The following is a 23,778-nucleotide window of genomic DNA, read 5'->3' as shown; positions in this document are numbered from 1 at the left end:
CCTTTGGCGGTCTCGAAACGCTGGCACTCATGGATGATGGCATCTACTGTGTCACAGTCCTTGCAGATCAGGAGGTTGAATGCGTCATCTGCGATACCTTTCAAGATATGAGCCACTTTTACAGCGAAAGCTGCTATGAGATCATTTCACCGGCCGTTTTTGGCGCCGTAGTTGTCCGCCGCCGCCGGTGTCCATAACCAGTATCGCTCGAAATAAGAAAAAAAAAACGAAATAAGAAAAAAAACGCCAGGCCTGCGCTGAAACCGCAGCACAGTCACAGCGAAAGCTGGAAGAGCGGCGTTTCTAGAGCCCGTTAACCCTGCCTGGGGCTACAATACAAGTACATTTGAAAGGTACCCACTACGCCATAAATCACAATTTCTGTGAAGTTGGGAAGCACCTACTAAGCCATTATTCGTCATTCTGCGGAGAAGCGAGGCACCAGCTACACGTCTGTAAGGCATTATGTGCACTTTGTTGACGCGACGACTGATGACAATGAAGAATTATGGCTCAACCCTTTGTAATGGGTTGGAATCTTTAAACGGCCCACCAGTTATGTAATTTGCATTGGGTGACGCCCGGTCGCTATTTCCCTCTCACGTCATGCTGTATAACATACGGTGACGTGGGAGAGACAAGGGGGGGGGGGCGAAGAACTTTACTGAGACCCCGAGGAAATGGATCATGCGCTTATGGGCTTCCTTGGCAACCAATACAAGTGCACTTGCGAGGAACCCACTACGCTATAAATCATTGTAATTTTACTGAGACCCCGAGGAAGTGGATCATGCGCTTATGGGCTTCCTTGGCAACCAATACAAGTGCACTTGCGAGGAACCCACTACGCTAAATCATTGTAACTTTACTGAGACCCCGAGGAAATGGATCATGCGCTTATGGGCTTCCTTGGCAACCAATACAAGTGCACTTGCGAGGAACCCACTACGCTATAAATCATTCTAATTTTACTGAGACCCCGAGGAAGTGGATCATGCGCTTATGGGCTTCCTTGGCAACCAATACAAGTGCACTTGCGAGGAAACCACTACGCTCTAAATCATTGTAATTTTACTGAGACCCCGAGGAAGTGGATCATGCGCTTATGGGCTTCCTTGGCAACCAATACAAGTGCACTTGCGAGGAACCCACTACGCTATAAATCAATGTAATTTTACTGAGACCCCGAGGAAGTGGATCATGCGCTTATGGGCTTCCTTGGCAACCAATACAAGTGCACTTGCGAGGAACCCACTACGCTATAAATCATTCTAATTTTACTGAGACCCCGAGGAAATGGATCATGCGCTTATGGGCTTCCTTGGCAACCAATACAAGTGCACTTGCGAGGAACCCACTACGCTATAAATCATTGTAATTTTACTGAGACCCCGAGGAAGTGGATCATGCGCTTATGGGCTTCCTTGGCAACCAATACAAGTGCACTTGCGAGGAACCCACTACGCTATAAATCATTGTAATTTTTGTGAAGTAGGGCAGCAGGCACTATGCCATTTTTGTCATTCTACGGAGAGCGTTGGTACCTGCTAAACGCATGTAAGGCATTATGCGCACTTTGTTGATGCTGTGCCTGATGACGATGAAGAATTATGGCAAAGCCCTTTGTAATGGGTTGGAAACATTCAACAACCCACTCGTTGCGCAATTCGCATTGTGTGACGCCTGTTTACAGAATTCGCGTTGTGCGACGCTTGGTGCTTATTCTACTCTTCTACCACGCTATATTGCATATGCTAATGTGGTTCCTTCCCGACGTGAAGCCTGTATAGGACCTTTTTGCAAAGCAGTTTCAAGCACCGGCATGGCTCAGAGGTTGAATACTGGGCTCCCACGCAGAGGGCCCAGGTTCGAACCTCGTTCCATCCTGGAATTTTTTTCTTATTTCGTTTTTTTTTCTTATTTCGAGCGATACTGGTTACGGACACCGGCGGCGGCGGCGGCGGCGGCGGACAACTACGGCGCCAAAAACGGCCGGTGAAAAGATCTCATAACAGCTTTCGCTGTAAAAAATTCCAGGATGGAACGAGGTTCGAACCTGGGCCCTCTGCGTGGGAGCCCAGTATTCAACCTCTGAGCCATGCCGGTGCTTGAAACTGCTTTGCAAAAAGGTCCTATACAGGCTTCACGTCGGGAAGGAACCACATTAGCGTATGCTATATAGCGTGGTAGAAGAGTAGAATAAGCACCAAGCGTCGCACAACGCGAATTCTGTAACCAGGCGTCACACAATGCGAATTGCGCAACGAGTGGGTTGTTGAATGTTTCCAACCCATTACAAAGGGCTTTGCCATAATTCTTCATCGTCATCAGGCACAGCATCAACAAAGTGCGCATAATGCCTTACATGCGTTTAGCAGGTACCAACGCTCTCCGTAGAATGACAAAAATGGCATAGTGCCTGCTGCCCTACTTCACAAAAATTACAATGATTTATAGCGTAGTGGGTTCCTCGCAAGTGCACTTGTATTGGTTGCCAAGGAAGCCCATAAGCGCATGATCCACTTCCTCGGGGTCTCAGTAAAATTACAATGATTTATAGCGTAGTGGGTTCCTCGCAAGTGCACTTGTATTGGTTGCCAAGGAAGCCCATAAGCGCATGATCCATTTCCTCGGGGTCTCAGTAAAGTTCTTCGCCCCCCCCCCCCCTTGTCTCTCCCACGTCACCGTATGTTATACAGCATGACGTGAGAGGGAAATAGCGACCGGGCGTCACCCAATGCAAATTACATAACTGGTGGGCCGTTTAAAGATTCCAACCCATTACAAAGGGTTGAGCCATAATTCTTCATTGTCATCAGTCGTCGCGTCAACAAAGTGCACATAATGCCTTACAGACGTGTAGCTGGTGCCTCGCTTCTCCGCAGAATGACGAATAATGGCTTAGTAGGTGCTTCCCAACTTCACAGAAATTGTGATTTATGGCGTAGTGGGTACCTTTCAAATGTACTTGTATTGTAGCCCCAGGCAGGGTTAACGGGCTCTAGAAACGCCGCTCTTCCAGCTTTCGCTGTGACTGTGCTGCGGTTTCAGCGCAGGCCTGGCGTTTTTTTCAGACTCCTCCATGCTGTCGTCCGCTTTGCTGCAAAGGGCGAGCACGTCTTGTATATAAGACAGGTAGGATTCATTCGATGTCTGAGCACGAGACGCCAGCTCCTTTTTGGCCGCTATCTTTCTACCAGTTGATTTGCCAAACAGGGCACGCATCTTTTCTTTGCACGCATCCCAGCTGCCAATTTCTGCTTCGTGGTTCTCGAACAACACTCTGGCTGTCCCTTTCAGGTAGAATAGGATGTTCGCCAACATAAGAGTGTCGTCCCAGCGATAATTCTTACTGGTGCGTTCGTACATCGGCAACCATTCTTCGATGTCGACATTGTCAGTCCCGCAAAACGTGCCGCTACAGGGGCCGAACCCTCTTCTGCCATTGTGGGTTCAACTAAGTGTCGGCCGCTTCGGAGCTCCGTTATACCGTGTTGGTACCCCGCACCACCACCAAAATGTCACGGGAGTGGGAATACCCGCAATAAAGAAAGAATGAATGAAATGTATTTACAGGATATACACGCGGAGTCCTTCAGCCAAGATGGCGGAACACCAACAACAACAACGCGAGCGCTATTGCGATCGTCGTCTTCATCGACTCGATGGAGCATTCCTGCTTGTTTGTCGGGGCTGGTAACAATATTAACGTATCAGTGTTGGCTCCGCTTTTATAGCAGTCTAATCAAGATTACATTTGTATTCCTATGACTCAGCGAGCTATATTGAAGCATTGCTTGACCCCGGAAGAAAATATTAATGAAAGTTACGTATCATATACACATTACTGCAGCTTAAAGTGTACTTAATTTGGATAATACTGACGTATGTACTTTAACGTGAGGGCTGACATTATGTCGCACATTAAGTTACCCCTTAAACGCCACTGTTTGCAACGTGCCTGCTAAGCCCACGATGAGCACACAGCTACTACACTTACAAAAACACATGAATCCACCTCGTAACGCTTGACTAAAAGCCATAAAATACAGCATAGAAGTACTCCCTGACTGCTTCGCATGAAAGCGATTCCCACAACGCGTGGGATCTGCCGGATTTTTTCATCTCGCTCTTTTGTTTATGTTTTGCCGATTCCACGCGCAATATTGTTTGAGTGTATGTTATCGAATTCTACTCCTGAGCGAGTGTTGCGTCGTCCCTCGCGTTTTCGCTTACTGCGGCGTTTCTCGTTCTACATTTTGTTGCTATTCTAGTGTGGTGATCTTGAACTGCATCCGGGACCCTCGTCTGACGCGAAATTTGCTCAGCTCTTGGAAGGCCAAAGTGTATTTACAGCAAAACTGACGGCTATCGAGGAAGCCCAGACACAGCAGACGCATGTCATAACTGACCTTGGCTCCCGAATTCCGACTTTAGAGTCGAAGTTACGTTGCCTTGATGACTTAACGGTCTCAGTTCGAGAATGTAGAAAAGAATATGAAAGGCAGCAAGAGGCAATAAAGGCGCTCCTGATGAAAATTGATGACCCTGAGAATCGCAGCCGACGTTGCAACCTGCTTTTTTTTCGGAGTGGATGACAAGAAAGCTCAGGAGTCTAGTGAAGAATCGGAAGGTTACGTCCGCAAAATTTGTGAGAGTAAACTTGGAATGCAGTCTATTTCTATTCAACGGGCTCATAGACTTGGAAAGTTTCAGTCCGGAAAAAGCCGTCCTTTGATCGCTAATTTTACTTTGTGTAAAGAAAATAAACAGATTCTGCACAGCGCTAAAAAGCTAAAAGGAAGTGACGTCAGCATTTCGGAAAATTTTTCTAAAACGGTGAGGACGAAACGAAAGTTTTTACGGCAGTACGCTCAGTCCCGAAAGGTAGAAGGCGATAAAATGAGCCTTCGCTATGATACTTTGACAATGAATGGGCAGAAGTACGTGTACGACGATGGCGCGAAACAAGTTGTACCCACGACTGGACCATCCCGGGTAAAGGATGTAGGTCTTTCTTTTCTCCTGGTAAACTGTACAAGTATTAAAAACAAAGTAGATGATCTCAATAGTCTGATTGAAACAGCAAATCTAATTTTAATCTTAGGGAATTACTTAGAGACATTACTGACAATGAAGTATTTCCTGATGGTTTCACTGCTTATAGAAAGGATAGGAATTCTCGCGGGGGAGGTGTGTTCATTTTAGTAGATAGTAAGGTTTCGTCATGCTCGGTTAACGTGGATGTAGGCGCTTGTGAGGCAGTGTTCTGCAAGCTTATGCTGCCAAATAGCAAAGTACTGACTGCATGTAGTCTTTGCCGACCACCGGGCTCCTCTGTCAGCGCATTGTCACAGCTTACAGCAGTTCTCGAAACAATACAGACTGATACATTAGTAATCGGTGGTGAATTCAACTTGCCTTCTCTCGACTGCTGCCAGCAGCCTAATATTGTTACCACGACAGACAGCTGCAGTCAAGAAATGAAAAATTTACTAGATTATTTTGCACTCGAACAAACTGTGTTGGAACCAACACGTGGAGGAAATATTTTAGATTTGGTACTTACAAATCAACCGGAACTTGTTACATCCAGTGCTGTTGTAGATGGTATTAGTGATCATAACGCTGTGGTGTGTGAGATGCATATTAGCTATGTGACAACCATAACTGGCCCTAGTAGGCGGATATTCAATTTTGAGAAGGCTGATGTTGCTCAGATTAATGAGTCCCTGGATTCCTACCTAACAGTTCTTGACACTGGCCGAAACTGAGGGTGCGGCGAAGTTGTCGACATCATTTAAACAAAAGATGGTGGAACTAAAACGTCAGTTTGTTCCATCCTGGGCATTAACCCCAAGGCGTGCTAAAAGCAAACCCTGGTTTACCAAATCATTGTACAGACTAACACAGAAAAGACAGAAATGCTATCAGATTTTTCGAATGGTACCCACAGATGAAAACAAAAGAAAATTGCGGGATATTACATGTGAGATGAAAGTCGCTATTCGTATGGCAAAGGATTCTTATTCTGGTACTATGCATTCTACATTACAGCAAAATCCCAAAGAGTTTTGGAGGCGCGTTAAACGAAATAGTAGGAATAAGGTAGCTATTCCATCGCTGGTGATCGGCGATGACATTGTAAATGGCGACACTGAAAAGGCCGAAAGCTTTAATCAGTATTTCTGCTCTGTCTTCACCCCAGTGATAAGAAACAATGAAAGCAGACAAGTCAGCAGGAGCGGCATAGGCGAGATGGACAGCATTAACTTTCCACACGTGGCATTGAAGTGCTGCTGCAGGGGTTAAATGCATCAAAGGCTTGCGGTCCTGATGGCCTTCCAAACCAATCTTTACAACTTTGTGCAACATCAGTGGCGCCATATTTAAAGATAATTTATAATAAATCACTAGAAGAGTCCTCACTTCCTGATGACTGGAAAGTTGGGGCCATTGTTCCGATCTATAAGTCAGGCCCCCGTAGTGATGTAGCAAATTATCGACCGGTGTCCTTGACGTGTGTTTGCTGTATGGTTTTAGAGCATATTTTGTATACCTCTGTTGTGGCACATATTAACGAACATTGTCTGTTTAACCCAGCGCAGCACGGATTTCGAAAGGGCCTGTCTTGTGTTACACAGCTAACAGAATTTACACATGATATAGTAAAAGCTCTAGATCATCGACTTTCTGTAGACTGCGCATTCCTGGATTTTCAGAAGGCATTCGACACTGTACCTCATGCTTCATTAATCGAAAAACTTGCAGTTTATAATATACATCCGCAGATTATTTCTTGGATAAGCTCGTACCTAACATCCCGAAAGCAGTTCGTCACTGTTAACGGAGCCGAATCTCGAATCGCAAATGTCACATCGGGTTTACCTCAAAGATCTGTGTTGGGACCGCTGTTATTTCTTTTATACATAAATGATATAACTGACGGTATTCACTCCCAAATGCGTTTATTCGCCGATGATTGTGTGTTGTATAAGGAAATAAAAGGCATGGACGATGTAGTTGTGCTTCAAAAAGACTTGGACAGGATTAGCAAATGGTGTGCAAAATGGCATATGAAGTTAAATTTAAATAACACAGTTTTCATGACTTTTACTAGGAAGAAAAATCCACATGTGAGTAGTTATCATATGAACAATGTAAACTTAAGACAAGTATTTGAATACAAATATCTCGGTATTTATTTTACGTCTCAGCTAAGGTGGCAGAGACAGGTTGATTACGTTGCAGCAAAAGCCGGGAAAGCGTTGGAAATTTTGCGACGAAATGTGAAATCTTTTCCTATTCCCACTAAAGAATTATTGCTCAAGACTAACGTTAGATCCATTCTTGAATACGCCTGCACAGTTTGGGACCCTCCAGCTAAGCGAGACATTGATAAATTGGAAAGGATCCAGAGTTTAGCTGCTCGGTTTGTATCGGGGATTTACAACAGAGAAATCGGGGCAGCAATCCTTAAAGAAAGATTGGATTGGGATTGCTTACGCGACCGTCGACGTAAACTGCGACTGAAGTTCTTTCGTGCCATCTATCACAGTCATATTAGCATTGATAAGACAAAATATTTACTTTCACCGCACTATCTCTCAGACCGCGTAGACCGTACGTTCAAGGTACGAGAAATCGCATGCAAGACTGACGTATTTCAAAATGCTTTTTTTCCCAATACAATCCGAGAATGGAGCCGATTGCGTTCAAACATTGCCTCTATCGTGTCAAATGATTTATTTTGCTCTCTGTTAAAATAACCGTGATTTTATTTCTACTTTTCTCATTGTTATGTGCAATGTTATATGTCATTGTTATATGTATTTGTGTTGCTGATTGTGATTAATTGGTGATCTTGATTATTCGGTTGGCGGTATTGTATTCTATTGTATTCTACTTTTGTGAACCCTCCCCACTGTAATGCCAATTGGCGCTTTGGGTAATGAAATAAATAAATAAATAAATAAATAAATAAATAAATAAATAAATAAATAGGCTCGACTCCGGGCGCGCTTGGTGCCTCACCAACAGAAGAAACCTTCAGACCATCTTCACCTTATCGCCGCCGAAATCTTATCAAATGTCACGACTGTCAAAAGAACAAAAGAAAAAGAAAAAGAAGAGCGTCAGCATGTAAACATCAGCATAGTTTTTATGTACCAGCGCCTCCCAGTAAACAGCTCTCATTTCGTTCTCACCGGTGGACAATAGCCGAGCGAGTAATTAGTGGTCACTTAAAAGTTGAGAAACAAGATAGCCGACAGTTTGTGAGCAAGAAACAGATGTCGTCCGCGCCACGAAATCGAGTGACTGAGCGCTCACGCACGACCGCATGTACGAGCGGTAGTCGGTGCGACAACATAAAAAACCGAGAATGAAGAAAAAAACACACTAAAAGATTACAGTGCAAGAAAAGAGTTCGTTGTATCCCCAAGGAGTTCCAACACTTGCTTGCCCAGCTAGAACGAGTCGAAATATTTGCGCGCTTCACAGACAGACAGTGCCGAAAATATATGATAACGACCACTTGCGACACGTCCGTACCGCCGTATATTAACGTCATTGACCCTCAGTGAATGAAACCTTTTCAGGACGTCTCAGACACTCATTTCCTACCTAAACTGCATCACTTGATACGAGATTCCGCGCGCCAGAGCGAAAATAAACATACTGCAACTGCAACCGCACGCATACCTCCCACACAAGCCCGCTAGGCAATATCGCGGCGACCGCGAAGAAAAGGTCGGAACTTACTGATGGCCCAAACCACTGCTAAGCCAACAGGGCTTGTTGCTGAGCTAGTTGGTTGATTACTTGAGGAAAAACTAGTATAACTGAAAGAAAACGGGGACGAAGAGAAGACACGAACTGACAGACACGGCGCCCGTGTCTCAGTTCGTGTCTTCACTGCTTAGCACTCTTTTTCGGCGGTAGAGTAGTTAGCCTCTGCTTCTGTGAGGCTGCGGCTCGCGTAAGCGATCACACGTTCTGCGCCGTCCTGACATTGAACTAGCATGGTTCCGAGTCTTACGTTGCTGGCTTCCGTGTGAAGCTGAGTTTTCGCAGCGTCGTCAAACTGTGCCCGCAGTGGAGCTGTTCGAAGTCCCTTGCGTACCTTTACGAAGGCCTGTTACTTTTGAGTCCACACTAACGGTACATCTTATCGCGTTAGTCTCGTGAGAGGTTCCGCACTTTTGAACAATCCTTCAGCGAAACGACGGTAGTAGGCGCGGAGTATAAAGAACCGCTGTACAGCTTTCTTGCCAGGACGAGGGAACTCGGAAACGGCAGCCAGCTTGTCCGGCTCTGTTTGAACGCCCTCAGGGCTCACCACGTGACCTAGAAACTCGAGTCCCTGGTAGCTAAAGTAGCACTGTTGGGCTTGATAGTGAGGCTTGCCTTGCGTATTGGAGTGAGGACGGCTTTAAGCCGTGTGAGATGTTCGCGAACGTCCTTCAAAACAACGACGTCGTCCAAGTATACGTTTACCACTTTAGTCTAGCGAGCACGGTGTGCATCATTCGCTGAAACGTGACGGGAGTGGACCGGATAACGAAAGGCAGTGCTTTAAGTTCGTAAAGCCCGCCGGGAGTCGTGAAGGCGGTTTTCTCGCGGTCGCCCTCGTCAACTTCGGTTTTGCAGTACCCTGACTTGAGATCTAACGATGTAAAGAACAGAGCATGGCGTAGACGGTCCAAGGCGTCATCAATAGGTGGCAGGGGATAAACATCGCGTTTGGTGACTGTTAAATTGTCGGTAGTCAACACAGAAGCGTCATTTGCATCACTCACCACTAGACATAAAACTTCTCGCGAACAAATCCCTCGTCAGATCTAAACTAGAATATGCAGCGCCCATCTGGAGCTCTCGCCAGGTATACTTGAACGAACTAGAATCTGTACAAAATCGTTCATTCATTTTTCATATTCAGACGAAATGAGCATATCATACCTAAAACGTGAAATTGATCTTGCTTCTTTCTCTGCGTCGTCGCATCGCCAGGTTTCACGAATTTTTTCACGGTTCCTCCAACCAAGCATCTCACGTCATCCCACCGACGCGCATATCTCACCGCACGACCCATCCTTATCCAACTGCACGCGCTCGCTCTCTACATTTGCTGCCTGATTTTCTCTTCGCACAGCAGTGGACTGGAGTGGCCTTGCCCGTTACATTGCAGCTATCACGTGTTCATCAACTTTTGCAGACAACATCACTGCACATTTTTCATCACTCTCTGTAACCTTCATTTGTTAAGCCACCCCTTACGTTATACCCCCTAACTGGTCCTTAAGGTAATAAAGTGAAGTGAAATTAAATGAAGGCGTACGGTTTTTTTATGCAATTATATCGACAGCCTCGACGGGTTTTTGCCGTCGCCGTCATGTCCTTCCGGTATGAAGCCCAAATCGATAACACCACCCCCCCCCCCCGCGCATCGTATGTTCTACCGCGGCTAAAAGCGCACGAGTGGAGGCGACGAACGCGGCCGAAGCAGAGATCAAACGAGCCGTCCGGTTTCCGTCGCTCGAAGGGTGCGTGCGATATCACCCCGCTCGAGAGGCCTGCCGTCGAAGCAGATAGGAAACGCCCCATCCATCTTTAACGAGCACGAAAAAAGACGCGAAAACGCGAGGGGGGGAGGAGCAACTTTGAATCTAAGGGCGCGGTCGCGATCGCTGGCGCGCGCGCTATCTCGAAAGCCATCACAGCGGGCGGCTCGTATACCCTTCTACGTGCTGCGCTCTCAACGCGAAGTGCGGAGAGCATCGCTCCCTGGAGCGGCCGTATATTCCTACACCAGCGTTTTGTAGTTACGCGAGATCGGATACCAAACAGTTAGCTGCCAGCATCACTTCATGTAACACTACAATTTGTTGCTATCGCATTCATTGCTTCGCCGTTGCAGTGAAACTGACTTTTTTTACGAGTGCAACAGGCGGCGTCCCCGGACTTGACGGTTGAATGACGTCATAATTGAGAATTCCTTGTACTTGACGTTTAATCGCCTCCCTTTTCTTTGGGAACACGCGGTATGGATATTGGCGAAGAGGCCGCGCCAACTCCTCCGTAACAATAGGGTGTCTGGTAACGGAAGTGTGTCGAACTTTTGATGCTGTGGGGCAACATCTGGAGAATTCTGTCACAATTAAGGCTTAGCAGCAGCTCCTTTTGCAGATCTGACAAGTCAGAATTAACGTGAATGCGGTTGCCTAGGTTAGCACAAGTTGTTGCATCCGCTGAGGTCACCTCTAACTTGCCAGTGTTGTAGAAGTCCGTGATTTCGCTGAGAAAAGTGACAGCGACGCCTTGAAGTACGTGCTGAAGCTCATTGCTAAAAGTAGGTCAGAAGAACATGCGAGTGGTTATTCTGAAGCCGAACAAAGCCTCTGGCTATGCAGAGGTTCTGTTGAGCAACAATGAAATGTATATTGTATGCACGGATGTTTACGTGCTATACTTTTCATCATTGTAAGAGTCCCACTCGCGAAATGTGCCCGCTTACCATTGCAGAAGCAAATAAGGAAGTGTGGGGTTACGTCCAGAAGACTCGCATGCAAGGATCAGCAGTGTCATAGGCAAAGAATCAAGATTATTTACCTCCTCGTGGTCCGTATTACAGTGGAAGACTACGCGATCTTGTCCGCTTACAAGCTAAAAATTGTCCGCCCTTACACCCCAAGTATACTGTACATAATTAAGCTTTGGTATTATAAAGCGGGAACAAAAACTTGAAGGACCCTTAGCCTCGCCTTCAATCAGGCCCCGTTCGCATCGCTATCGACAACTTCGCTTCTCAGTAATGAGGAAAGAAATGTCTGCGCGCAACATTGACAAACTATCCGTGAGTGTATACTGCAAGTAGAGTTGCGAAGGGCCCACTACGCGCCGGTAAGGCAACACGCGCACCCGAGCAGCTGCACACTTGGTTGATTGCCCAACAAATATTCTGACGCATGGGGTGATTCTACGCTTCCACTACGCAGTATTAGATGCGTTAACCCATATACGAGAAAAGAGAAATCGAGAAAAGAGATTTCTTTCACCCCTCAGCAAAATGGACAACATTTATATTTACTGTCACCTAAGTGACACGCAGTTTTCCACTGTTTCCAAGCACTGTCGGGCATCATTCAGGCTGCTATGCGCCTGATTGACGGACCACCTAAGCATTCTGTACAGATGGTTTATTATCATCGTGAACCGGAAAGCGCTCAATGTCCGCCCAAGAATTCTGTACAGATGGTTTATTACCTGAAGTAAGACCGAAAGTCGAGCTAGTTGGTACATATTCATCTTGAGAAGCTTTTAGCGCAAAATAAGACAGGGACACATAGGGAGGGAACAACACCAGCGCTGGTGTTGTTCCCTCCCTATGTGTCCCTGTCTTATATAGCGCTAAAAGCTTCTCAAGATGAAGGTTTATTATCATCGTGAACCGGAAAGCGCTCAACGACCGCCCAAGCGTTCTGTAGAGATGGTTTATTATCATCGTTAACCGGAAAGCGCTCAAGGACCGCCCAAGCATTCTGTACAGATGGTTTATTGTCATCATGAACCGGAAAGCGCTCAATGACCGCCCAAGCATTCTGTAGAGATGGTTTATTATCATCGTGAACCGGAAAGCGCTCAAGGACCGCCCAAGCATTCTGTACAGATGGTTTATTATCATCATGAACCGGAAAGCGCTCAATGACCGCCCAAGCATTCTGTAGAGATGGTTAATTATCATCGTAAACCGGAAAGCGCTCAATGACGCCCAAGAATTCTGTACAGATGGTTTATTATCATCGTGAACCGGAAAGCGCTCAATGACTACCCAAGAATTCTGTAAAGATGGTTTATTACCATCGTGAACCGGAACGCGCTCAAGGACTGCCCAGGCATTCTGTAAAGATGGTTTATTATCGTGAACCGGAAAGCGCTCAATGACCGCCCAAGAATTCTGTACAGATTGCGTACTGACATCGTGAAGCGTAAAGCGCTCAAGGACCGCCCAAGCGTTCTGTAGAGATGGTTTATTATCATCGTGAACCGGAAATCGCTCAAGGACCGCCCAAGCATTCTGTACAGATGGTTTATTATCTTCGTGAACCGGAAAGCGCTCAAGGACTGCCCAAGCATTCTGTACAGATGGTTTATTATCATCATGAACCGGAAAGCGCTCAATGACCGCCCAAGACTTCTGTACAGATGGTTTATTATCATCGTGAACCGGAAAGCGCTCAATGACCGCCCAAGCGTTCTGTAGAGAACGGTTTATTATATCATCGTGAACCGGAAAGTGCTCAAGGACCGCCCAAGCGTTCTGTAGAGAACGGTTTATTATCATCGTGAACCGGAAAGCGCTCAATGACCGCCCAAGCGTTCTATAGAGAGGGTTTATTATCATCGTGAACCGGAAAGCGCTCAAGGACCGCCCAAGCATTCTGTACAGATGGTTTATTATCATCGTGAACCGGAAAGCGCTCAATGACAGCCCAAGACTTCTGTACAGATGGTTTATTATCATCGTGAACCGGAAAGCGCTCAATGACCGCCCAAGCGTTCTGTAGAGAACGGTTTATTATCATCGTGAACCGGAAAGCGCTCAATGACCGGCCAAGCGTTCTGTAGAGATGGTTTATTATCATCGTGAACCGGAAAGCGCTCAAGGACCGCCCAAACATTCTGTACAGGTGGTTTATTATCATCCTCAAACAGAAAGCGCTCAAGGACCGCCCAAGAATTCTGTACAGATGGTTTATTATCATCGTGAACCGGAAAGCGCTCAATGACCGCACAAGCGTTCTGTGGAGATGGTTTATTATCATCGTGAACCGGAAAGCGCTCAAGGACCGCCCAAGCATTCTGTACAGATGGTTTATTATCATCGTGAACCGGAAAGCGCTCAATGACCGCCTAAGCGTTCTGTAGAGATGGTTTATTATCATCGTGAACCGCAAAGCGCTCAAGGACCGCCCAAGCATTCTGTACAGATGGTTTATTATCATCGTGAACCGGAAAGCGCTCAATGACCGCCCAAGCATTCTGTACAGATGGTTTATTATCATCGTGAACCGGAAAGCGCTCAATGACAGCCCAAGACTTCTGTACAGATGGTTTATTATCATCGTGAACCGGAAAGCGCTCAATGACCGCCCAAGCGTTATGTAGAGAACGGTTTATTATCATCGTGAACCGGAAAGCGCTCAAGGACCACCCAAGCATTCTGTACAGATGGTTTATTATCATCGTGAACCGGAAAGCGCTCAATGACAGCCCAAGACTTCTGTACAGATGGTTTATTATCATCGTGAACCGGAAAGCGCTCAATGACCGCCCAAGCGTTCTGTAGAGAACGGTTTATTATCATCGTGAACCGGAAAGTGCTCAAGGGCCGCCCAAGCGTTCTGTAGAGAACGGTTTATTATCATCGTGAACCGGAAAGCGCTCAATGACCGCCCAAGCGTTCTATAGAGATGGTTTATTATCATCGTGAACCGGAAAGCGCTCAATGACAGCCCAAGACTTCTGTACAGATGGTTTATTATCATCGTGAACCGAAAAGCGCTCAATGACCGCCCAAGCGTTCTGTAGAGAACGGTTTATCATCATCGTGAACCGGAAAGCGCTCAAGGACCGCCCAAGCATTCTGTACAGATGGTTTATTATCATCGTGAACCGGAAAGCGCTCAATGACCGCCCAAGAATTCTGTACAGATGATTTATTATCATCGTGAACCGGAAAGCGCTCAATGACCGCCCAAGCATTCTGTAGAGATGGTTTATTATCATCGCGAACCGGAAAGCGCTCAAGGACCGCCCAAGACTTCTGTACAGATGGTTTATTATCATCGTGAACCGGAAAGCGCTCAATGACCGCCCAAGCGTTCTGTAGAGAACGGTTTATTATCATCGTGAACCGGAAAGCGCTCAAGGACCGCCCAAGCGTTCTGTAGAGAACGGTTTATTATCATCGTGAACCGGAAAGCGCTCAAGGACCGCCCAAGCATTCTGTACAGAAGGTTTATTATCATCGTGAACCGGAAAGCGCTCAATGACAGCCCAAGACTTCTGTACAGATGGTTTATTATCATCGTGAACCGGAAAGCGCTCAATGACCGCCCAAGCGTTATGTAGAGAACGGTTTATTATCATCGTGAACCGGAAAGCGCTCAAGGACCGCCAAAGCGTTCTGTAGAGAACGGTTTATTATCATCGTGAACCGGAAAGCAATCAAGGACCGCCCAAGCATTCTGTACAGATGGTTTATTATCATCGTGAACCGGAAAGCGCTCAATGACCGCCCAAGCACTCTGTACAGATGGTTTATTATCATCGTGCACCGGAAAGCGCTCAATGACATCCCAAGACTTCTATACAGATGGTTTATTATAATCGTGAACCGGAAAGCGCTCAATGACCGTCCAAGCGTTCTGTAGAGAACGGTTTATTATCATCGTGAACCGGAAAGCGCTCAAGGACCGCCCAAGCGTTCTGTAGAGAACGGTTTATTATCATCGTGAACCGGAAAGCGCTCAAGGACCGCCCAAGCGTTCTGTAGAGAACGGTTTATTATCATCGTGAACCGGAAAGCGCTCAATGACAGCCCAAGACTTCTGTACAGATGGTTTATTATCATCGTGAACCGGAAAGCGCTCAATGACCGCCCAAGCGTTCTGTAGAGAACGGTTTATTATCATCGTGAACCGGAAAGTGCTCAAGGACCGCCCAAGGGTTCTGTAGAGAACGGTTTATTATCATCGTGAACCGGAAAGCGCTCAATGACCGCCCAAGCGTTCTATAGAGATGGTTTATTATCATCGTGAACCGGAAAGCGCTCAAGGACCGCCCAAGCATTCTGTAGAGAACGGTTTATTATCATCGTGAACCGGAAAGCGCTCAAGGACCGCCCAAACATTCTGTACAGATGGTTTATTATCATCGTGAACCGGAAAGCGCTCAATGACCGCCCAAGAATTCTGTACAGATGATTTATTATCATCGTGAACCGGAAAGCGCTCAATGACCGCCCAAGCATTCTGTAGAGATGGTTTATTATCATCGTCAACCGGAAAGCGCTCAAGGACCGCCCAAGCATTCTGTACAGATGGTTTATTATCATCGTGAACCGGAAAGCGCTCAATGACAGCCCAAGACTTCTGTACAGATGGTTTATTATCATCGTGAACCGGAAAGCGCTCAATGACCGCCCAAGCGTTCTGTAGAGAACGGTTTATTATCATCGTGAACCGGAAAGTGCTCAAGGACCGCCCAAGCGTTCTGTAGAGAACGGTTATTATCATCGTGAACCGGAAAGCGCTCAAGGACCGCCCAAGCGTTCTATAAAGATGGTTTATTATCATCGTGAACCGGAAAGCGCTCAAGGACCGCCCAAGCATTCTGTACAGATGGTTTATTATCATCGTGAACCGGAAAGCGCTCAATGACAGCCCAAGACTTCTGTACAGATGGTTTATTATCATCGTGAACCGGAAAGCGCTCAATGACCGCCCAAGCGTTATGTAGAGAACGGTTTATTATCATCGTGAACCGGAAAGCGCTCAATGACCGCCCAAGCGTTATGTAGAGAACGGTTTATTATCATCGTGAACCGGAAAGCGCTCAAGGACCGCCCAAGCGTTCTGTGGAGAACGGTTTATTATCATCGTGAACCGGAAAGCAATCAATGACCGCCCAAGCGTTCTATAGAGATGGTTTATTATCATCGTGAACCGGAAAGCGCTCAATGACAGCCCAAGACTTCTGTACAGATGGTTTATTATCATCGTGAACCGGAAAGCGCTCAATGACAGCCCAAGGCTTCTGTACAGATGGTTTATTATCATCGTGAACCGGAAAGCGCTCAATGACCGCCCAAGCGTTCTGTAGAGAACGGTTTATTATCATCGTGAACCGGAAAGCGCTCAAGGACCGCCCAAGCATTCTGTACAGATGGTTTATTATCATCGTGAACCGGAAAGCGCTCAATGACCGCGCAAGAATTCTGTACAGATGATTTATTATCATCGTGAACCGGAAAGCGCTCAATGACCGCCCAAGCGTTCTGTAGAGATGGTTTATTATCATCGTGAACCGGAAAGCGCTCAAGGACCGCCCAAGCATTCTGTACAGATTGTTTATTATTATCGTGAACCGGAAAGCGCTCAAGGACCGCCCAAGCGTTCTGTAGAGATGGTTTATTATCATCGTGAACCGGAAAGCGCTCAAGGACCGCCCAAGCATTCTGTACAGATTGTTTATTATCATCGTGAACCGGAAAGCGCTCAATGACCGCCCAAGCGTTCTGTAGAGAACGGTTTATTATCATCGTGAACCGGAAAGCGCTCAAGGACCGCCCAAGCATTCTGTACAGATGGTTTATTATCATCGTGAACCGGAAAGCGCTCAATGACCGCCCAAGAATTCTGTACAGATGATTTATTATCATCGTGAACCGGAAAGCGCTCAATGACCGCCCAAGCGTTCTGTAGAGATGGTTTATTATCATCGTGAACCGGAAAGCACTCAAGGACTGCCCAAGCATTTTGTACAGATGGTTTATTATCATCATGAACCGGAAAGCGCTCAATGACCGCCCAAGCATTCTGTACAGATGGTTAAAAAGAGAAGCTGAAACGTGCCCACCAGCTCTCCTGTGAGCCAACCTTGCGCAACTTTTTCTGTTACGATTCAATGTAGCTCTTTCCTTACCTTTCAAACGTGAGAGATTGTCGTTCAATTTACAGGTGTTGTCTGACACTGTCAATAATAAATTAAATAAGAGTTCTATTACCCCAAGCGTGACAAAAACTTGTTCGCGTTTGGCAGTCAGAAGGGATGCAAAATGGCTCTGATTTCAGATGCCGATATATTGGTGCATGTAAAGAACGCAAATCATTGACCACTTCACAGCCATCCGAAAATGCTTTCCAAAATGCATCCAAAATGCATAAACAGCGGCTTCTTAATCTGCCTAGTTCAGGGCGTGGAGTCAGTGTCACTAGATTTGCTGCTACGCGAACAAATATTGGTGAAGGTCCGGAAGAAGCAAGCCTCCTAATCAAACGGTTATATCGCACGCAAGTTCCGTAGGGAACTTGTAGTAAGGGAGTTTTCCTGGCTGCATCTCGCATATGCTTTGTCTCCGCATTGTGACAGATTTCCGGATTTTGTACATTACTGAGGGATGACGTATTGAAGGTTTTCTATTCACTTGCCCAGTCGTTTGATACTAAGTGATTGTTTCACAAAAACTGACGTATTGCCACACACGCTCCTTTCTTTCCGTGTATTCTGTTACCAGCCCATTGCACGTGTAGCTGCTGCCTTGTGCAAAGCACGCCAGAATGTCTGAGAAGATTCCAGATTGTAGTAGACCATTTTCTTAAGATTGCGCACATGACGAAACTAGTCAACATTATTCCAGCGCTTGTGAGACTGCCAGCGATAAGGCTGGAAAGTTCGGTGCGTGACGCATGACGGCGCATCCCAGCGATGTTCAGTTTTATCGACAGCCAACGCCCTGTTCGCCGCTATCAGTGTACAGCGTGTATTGCTGTAGCTTGAGTTTTCATTTCCCGGCCACATGTTCGGCCAAATAAAGAGTTTCAGCTTGAGCACGACGACTGCTGTCTTCGTAGACGTCGCAACCCCGTGACAGTATACTGAAGATGCGTCCATCGTTGCTTTTATAGGGGCGGACGAACAAGACATTCACCGCTGGGACGCTCTCTTGGTTTGAAGCGCGAGCGCTGATCGCGAGGTGCTGGCGCTGCTGTTGGAGTGCTACCGCTCTGCCGGCTTTCTGCCTGCTACCGACGTCGATCAATAAACCCCCTTCCAAAGTGGTGGAGGCGCTGAGTACTTAAACCTGGAACTCCGAAGCTGGACGCAGCCCACTGCCCCGACAATGCCACCGATCAAGGCAGCGCCCAGGAAAGCACGGCCCAATCTCCACTGATCATCGTGCCTACCAGCCCGCACCAGCGCGATCCCTCCTTGAGCGGCACCGATGAACAAGACGTAGATTGGCTGTTGTTTAAAACAGTGAGCTCAGCCAAAAAGTGAGACGACCCCACGAATTTGGAGTATGTCCCATTCTGCCCAAAAGGCGTCGCCAGCCTTTGGTTTCATAACCACGAGTCCGACTTTTAACACGAAAGTGTTTTATGCCGGGGTCCACGAAGACTTCAGTGACGTATTTCCGTCACGGAAATGACGTCGAAAAAATATACACAATCAGATGGCAAAGAAAAAAAGGTACCGTCAACGGGCATCGAACCCACGACCGCTCGGTTCGCAACAACAGACCCCGGGCATGCTATCCACTGCGCCATGGTCACTTTTTTTTCTCTTTAATGCATGGTAATAATGCCATCAAATGTCGCCATCTATTACAACATAATTCATCGCTTTAGAATTACACTCACATGCACATTTGCACAAAACACACATAATTTCACATAGTCCAATGAATCTTCAAAAGTCCGGTAAACAGACACAAACGTCCAGAAGGCCAAGCCACGCCGGAACCGGGTCAAAAGTCTCAGCAACACTACGCACGTTAGCTGCTTCTTCCCGAAAGACAGACCGTGTCGAGCGAGGTGGCTCAGCATGTCTGTCAATCATGCGGCTTCTCCATAGCCAATATAGACCTAGCAGCATGATTAAATCATATGGTGCATTATTGTTGATGCTCTTTTTGAACGGCAGGAACCTCACACCATGCGATGTAATTGGAAATTCTTTTCTGAGGGTTCTCTTAAGAATGTCCCAGAAATGAAATGCATCACGACAATGAATAAAACAATGCTCGATTGTTTCAGGCTCGTTGCATAGCCTGCAATTTACAGACCAGGGCAAGTATATCCCTTTTCCATGAAGCCATGTCTTTACAGGTAAAGTGGATGTGTGCAGCTTAAAGAAAAACGTTTTCACAGCTGGCGATATACACATTTTACGTACACGGCAGAATACATCATGACCAGAATGAGATAAATATTGCTGTCGGTAAACAGGTTCAGGGAAAAGGGTGTTTACAAGTGCGGCGGTTAGCGTCTTTCTGTCCACGTTGTACAAATACTCTAACGTGAATCTGGCTTTCAAAAACTGGACAGTGTCGACAATCTCTTTCAAGAAACCCCATAATTGCGATTCTTCCGCCACTCTTGTTGTGACAAAAAGAAAAGGGAGATGGTGAGAAAGACGGTTCCGTATAACAGCCAGAAGAAACGGGTGACAAACATCCTTAAGGTAAAAAAATCGCAGCACCAGTTGTCGCACAAACAAATGCACAAGACTAAGCCCACCCTTCTCAAGCGGAAGAAAAAGGTTAGAATCTGGAGGCTTTACGAACGCGCCTTTTATATCTACCACTCTCCCGGTCGGCTGGGTGGTGTTGACCTCTGGGAGTTGTAAGGTAACGTAATTCGTCATTGCTGTGGCCTCCGCGACTAGCACCTGCAACGCGTTACGCGTCCGTCCCATTCGGCGCGTTTTCAATAGAAGTTCAATTTTGTCAATGCCTTAACACACCGCGAGGTGGCGACCTTTGCCCCAAGCGTCGTAAAAGCATCGGCCTCGCTCAGCATCACGCTCATACAAACCAAAAAATCACAGCATATCCACGGAGTGAATGATGATGAGTGGGCGAAGCTGCGGAGGTTCATCGGTAAACCGTGAATCTTCCGTGAATTCTGCCCAGTACATCATCACCGACGTGAGATCGGGCGCGTTTATACTAAAGGTTCGATGAGCTATGACGACTTGCAGCTCACTTTAATTTTACATGTACGCTGTGAATTTTCATTGTTTAGAAAACCATTGCTTTAGAAAACATCTGGCGTCTTTCGTTAAGCAGCTGGCGTCTTTTCGTTTTGCTTTAGAAACATCTGGCGTTCTTTCGTTTTGCTTTTAGAAAACATCTGGCGTCTTTCGTTGGTTTATTTCATCAATCAACGCCGTTTTGAACAAAATTTTTATTGTTTAATCACGCACAGGAGAAATCTCACCAGGCACTACCTTGGAGGTAAACAATGGCTGCTAATGGGAATGAGAGACAGAAGAAGTCGGCTTTTAGCTAACACTTACACTTCTACTTCTACTAACGTTTCCTACTGGAACATGCCAATGGCTGCTAATGGGGAATGAGAGACAGAAGAATTCGGCTTTTAGTTAACGCGCACGCTGCGAATTTTTTATTGTTCACCAACGCACAGGAAAAATCTCCCACCGGCACCACCTTGGAGGTCAAGATCTGGTACTAGCGTTACGACTGGTTACGCACTACTACGACTACGAGGGACGAACGGGTGCCGCCTTAAGGAGCTTCGCCCCTAAAATAGCTCTGCGACGCGCGCCTGCCTCACCTGGCTGTAACACCGTGTTCCATGCTCACGCGCTCGCTCCGAGAAAAATCGCGGCCGGGCTACCGGGGCGGCACGACGCGCTTTGCGTTGCCCCCTAATCCGGCCGTGGTGTTCAATCACATTTTAACACGCCACGGGATGGAGACCAAGTTCTGCGTCCAATATGCGACGCTCTTCTGGCTATCACACTTCGTTCTCTGATTATACTTTCACCGTTAACTACTACAGCTACCACAAGGGTTTGTTTAATCATTTAACATGGACGTTAGTCGTCGGGATGGAGATGTACCACCAATCATCAAAGTGAGTGCATACACGTTAAACGGCGCCATTAGCTGCCAGATATCAATATACATTGTGCAAACTCTCTGATATCAATGTACAGTAAGCGTTCAGTTACTTCTGTAAGGGCACGCTTTACTTTCGTGTTATTCCGATTCCTACGACGGAGGAATCAACCGTGTTTTTTTTTTCATTTGGGCCGCTTTCAAGAACATCTTCGCAGAAGTGTTCAGTCGTCCCGCAGTACGCAAGCTCCGCGCCGAACAGCGCCTACGTGGTAGTGATGCAGAACTATCGATGGTACTATCGATACTATCGATAGCTGAGTCACTATCGAACTATCGATGGTGAAAAATACTATCGATAGCGCTATCGATAGTATTTTTCTGCAGTTAGTCGGCGCTGTTGATTTTATGCTATCGATAGTACCATGGAATTTATCACTATCGATAGCGCTATCGATAGTGATAAATTCCATGGTACTATCGATAGTATAAAATCAACAGCGCCGACTAAGTGCAGAAAAATTACACCATTTCCCGCTAAAGGGGAACATGAGTCGATGCGAAGCCGGAGCACTTGCACGAACGTGTTCCGTTGAAGTTCTTTGGGCATGCTACCGACCTCTCGTCGTGGAACGCGAAGAGGAACGCTACGCGCGTCTTGTCTTCCCTCTAGCTTGGCCGTCAATTCTCACAGGGCGAGCGGGGAACGCAGTCGGCAGGCGTGCGAGAGGGGGGGGGGCAGCGTAGGAGCGGAGAGAGAGGGGGAGGGGACGCGCATGCGCTGGTGCTCATCGCGGCGTTGCGCAGGAGAGAATTTCGGCATGTCTAGCCCGCGTTTCAGAGGAAGAGTGGAGAGGGGGAGGGGAGAAGGGAAGTGGAGAGGGGAGGGGAGAGGGGAAGTGGAAAGGGTGAGTGAAGAGGGTATGCGCATGCGCAGTAAAGGTGGTCACGCCGCACACCACCACCTCCGGATTGAACTCCGCCATAAGATACTTCGCATCTAATAAACTTGGTTCCCCGCGCGCGTGGTACATAGTGTAGCCGCAGGAGCAGGCTGAAGGGCAAGAAAGTTGACATGATTGTGTTCTTCACCAGAGTGCTTTGCTGACACATGATCATTAAGCCAAACGGTTCAGCTCTAGCTGAAAGGAAGCCTTTACATGTGGTGGGACTGCGCGGCTTCAAATTGATATTGTATTTTATGATTTCAAAATAAAAAATAGCAACAAAAATTGTAAGGTCTAACTGGTTGCTTTTGGATACGAATTTATTGATGGATATATTCCACCATTTTCGCTGCGGAAATAATTAATTTCTTTGCCAGAAATTGGTCATAAATTAGGCGAGGCTGATAGTAGGCTATCACAAATATTTTGGCCATATGGCCGGCCAGCAACCGCATCATTATTCACACCACTATCAATAGTATTGTCACGTAGTTGTGACGGTGAAGATTGCTGCAGCAAGGCTGGGAAATACGGAGCTCTTTATTTGGGCGAACTGGCGCCCAGAAAATCAAAACTCAATAACAAGCGATACATCCTGCGCACTGACAGCGGCGGGAGCAGTCGTCAGCCGTCGAGTAATCTGATCATCGGTAGAACGCGTCGTCCTTTATACATCAATCATCAAACCTTCCAGCGTTATCGCTGGTGCTCGCGTAAACTCTCGAATAAACTTGATTATTCGCGTCCGGCGCGTAATCTTAACAGAATGATCTCAAACTATTGTGAAGCTTCTCAAACATTACGGCGCGGTCTTCGTCAAACGTTGCTGACAGTCTTTGCGGGTGAAACCCGAATACGTCAAAACAAAGCAATAAACACGCGTGGCAGTAATATCGCTATAGTAATATTAATGATGGTACTACCGATTGCACTATCGATAGTTTGTCGATAGTAGCACTATCGATAGTTTGTTTACACTATCGATAGTTTCAAAAAAAAACTATCGACACTATCGATACTGGATTTACCGATAGTTCTGCATCACTACTACGTGGACGTGCGCAGATGCAGAGCGCAAAATTTTTACTAGCTACGTAGAAGACGCCATAGACGTATGCCTTAACCCTGCGATGAACGAACGAGAGAAGTTTAAGCACATCCTGTAAGACATAGGCGACGACG

At 46.6% G+C, this 23,778-nt stretch overlaps 1 protein-coding gene across 1 annotated transcript in view; it reads right to left on the bottom strand.

The window, feature by feature from the left end:
- The window catches only part of LOC119402432 (ATP-binding cassette sub-family C member 3), a 311,062-nt gene that overhangs the window by 30,208 nt on the left and 257,076 nt on the right, over window positions 1-23,778 (bottom strand). The window lies entirely within an intron of this gene.

This window comes from Rhipicephalus sanguineus, chromosome 8 (genome assembly GCF_013339695.2).
Source record: "Rhipicephalus sanguineus isolate Rsan-2018 chromosome 8, BIME_Rsan_1.4, whole genome shotgun sequence".
Taxonomy (NCBI): domain Eukaryota; kingdom Metazoa; phylum Arthropoda; class Arachnida; order Ixodida; family Ixodidae; genus Rhipicephalus; species Rhipicephalus sanguineus.
This window is presented reverse-complemented; position numbering and strand designations above follow the sequence as displayed.